The sequence below is a fragment of the Heterocephalus glaber genome, unplaced genomic scaffold (assembly GCF_053883595.1).
Source record: "Heterocephalus glaber isolate CG9 unplaced genomic scaffold, H.glaber_assembly_v1.0 deba00001719, whole genome shotgun sequence".
Lineage (NCBI taxonomy): Eukaryota > Metazoa > Chordata > Mammalia > Rodentia > Bathyergidae > Heterocephalus > Heterocephalus glaber.
In genome coordinates, this window is record NW_028258432.1 from 2,890,806 (window position 1) to 2,893,371 (window position 2,566).

Genomic DNA, 2,566 nt, shown 5'->3' on the forward strand with positions numbered 1-2,566 from the left:
TAAATAACACCCTCCTGAAAAACCAGTCATTCACAGATAAAATTAAAGAAGAAACTAGACAGTTTCTACAATTAAAAGATAATGCCATTACAATACCAGAACTTAGGGGATGCAATGAAAGCAGTCCGAGAGGGAAATTTATAGCAGTGAACTCTCACATCAAAAAAACAGAGTGAGTTCACATAAACAACCTAACATTGAACCTCAAACTTATAGAAAAAGAACAAGTCAAGCTCAAAACTCACACAAGGGAGGAAATTTAAACAATCAGAGCAGAAATTAAGGCAATTAAGACTAAGAAAACAATACAAAGAAACAAGGATTCAAAGAGTTGGTTTTTTCAAAGATTAAATAAAATACACAAACCCTTAGCCAACCTTATCAAAAAAAGGAAAATCCATGCAATTAGGAATGAAAATGGTAAAATTACAACAGATCCAGCAGAAATCCAGACGGTCAACAATACCTACTTTGAGAATCTGTATTCTAACAAGATGGAAAACACAGAAGAAATGGACAGATTCCTAGACATACATGAATTACCAAAGATCAATGAAGGTGATATAAAAATTCTAATAACCCAATATCAGTTAATGAAAATGAAGATGCATAGTTAAAAAACTACCAATAAAGAAAAGCCCAGGTCTTGATGGCTTCATTGCTGAATTCTACAGGAAATTTAGAGAAGATCTAATGCCACTACTCCTCAAACTCTTTAATGTAATTGAAAGGAAAGCAATATTCCCAAACTCATTGCTGGAAGAAAGCATTACCCTGATACCAAAACCAGAGTAGGATTCAACCAAAAATGAGAACAACAGGCCAATCTCCCTAATGAATATAGATGCAAAAATCCTCAATAAGATGCTGGCGAACAGAATGCAGCAAATCATCAAGATTATACATCATGACCAAGTAGCATTCATTCCAGGGATGCAGGGATGGTTCAACACACACAAAGCAATAAATGTAATACATCATATTAACAGAATCAAAGATAAAAACTACATGATCATCTCAATAGATGCAGAAAAAAGCATTCGACAAAGTCCAACACCCATTCATGATTAAAACCCTACAGAGAATTGGAATAGTCTATCTCAATCTGATAAAAGCCATATATGACAAACCAACAGCAACATCATAAAAGATGGACAAAAACTGAATGCTTTCACCCTAAAATCAGGAAAAAGACAAGGATGTCCACTAACACCACTATTATTCAATGTAGTTCTGGAAACAATACCCAAACCAATTAGATAAGAGAAGTGGCAGGACCTTTCTTGAAGAAATGTGGTGGGGGCCTTCACAGAACAAAGGATGACAATGTGGCATAATTAATTCCTATGTATGCATGTATAGTTCTAGCACAGCTTTTTAATATAGATTGTACCCAATCAGGCAGTAGTGTATATAAAGAAGACAAAGACAGAAGAATTGTATAAAAGGCAAAACTCCACCATGCTCAAGGCTCCGCCTTTTGATGTAAATCTGCTGAGTCAGTGCCAGCATGAATAAACATTACTTCCTTGAAAGAGCCTCAATACCCTTTCTCTCTATGCAAGAATCTTGCTACGTTTTTTGGAGGCTCACCCAGGATGTGGACATGCTGTTTCTAGACCAGGGTGTAAACCTGACGGAGAGGCGAGGTTGCTTGGCACTAGCAGACTGCTTGATCCATAGGAGACTAGCTCCTTCCATCACATGGGAATGAGGGCCCCTGGATGCACAAAGGAACCTGGTGAGGCCCAGGAACTAGCTTAGGAAGCACTGTCCATCAGATTGGTAAGAGCCTGGGTTCGTTTTGGTATCCTTGCCTCTAAGAGGGAGAAGGGGAGCCTGATCACCTCCCAGGGTTGCCTGAGTAAGTTTCATTGAAACTGAAACAATGAAACTGCAATTCTGAGGTGTTGGGTGCTGGGTGCTGGGTGCTGGGCTGCAGGTTGGAGCTGTGTGTTTCTGTGTGAATGAGATAGACAGCCAGAAGGTTCTGACCTGACCTAAAGGCAAAAGCGAATGTGGAGTCTTGATCTTTGGTTCTGTGGAGACCTCATTTAGCATATGGTGGCATCAGACTTTCTCGGGAGTCTGATCCAGGCCAGGGATTACTGAGTACACCAATGCTAAGAGGTGCCTGAAATATCTCACTGAGTGGCCAGAGACAGATGAAGTAAGTGTGTGTGTCCCTCCATATCAGCCCCTCCCTTCCCCCTTTTCCCCTCTTGTGCATGAAAGATGTCTGCTAGGGAGAGATGAGTGGAAAGCAGTGTAAAGCAACTCCCTTAGAGTGTATGTTAAAGAATTTTTAAAAAGGGATATTCAGGTTACTATGGTGTTAAGGCTAACTCCTGGAAAACTCCAGACGTTCTGTGAAATTTTTTTTTTTTTTTTTTGTACCAGGGATCAAACTCAGACCTTGCCCTTGCAAGGCAGGTGGTGGAACCACTGAGCTAAATCCCCAGCCTGATGTTCTGTGAAATTGATTGGCCATCATTTGGGTTGGGCTGGCCCTCCAAGGGCTCACCTGATAAAGTGCTAGTTAGCTGTGTGTTCAGAGTCATGGTGG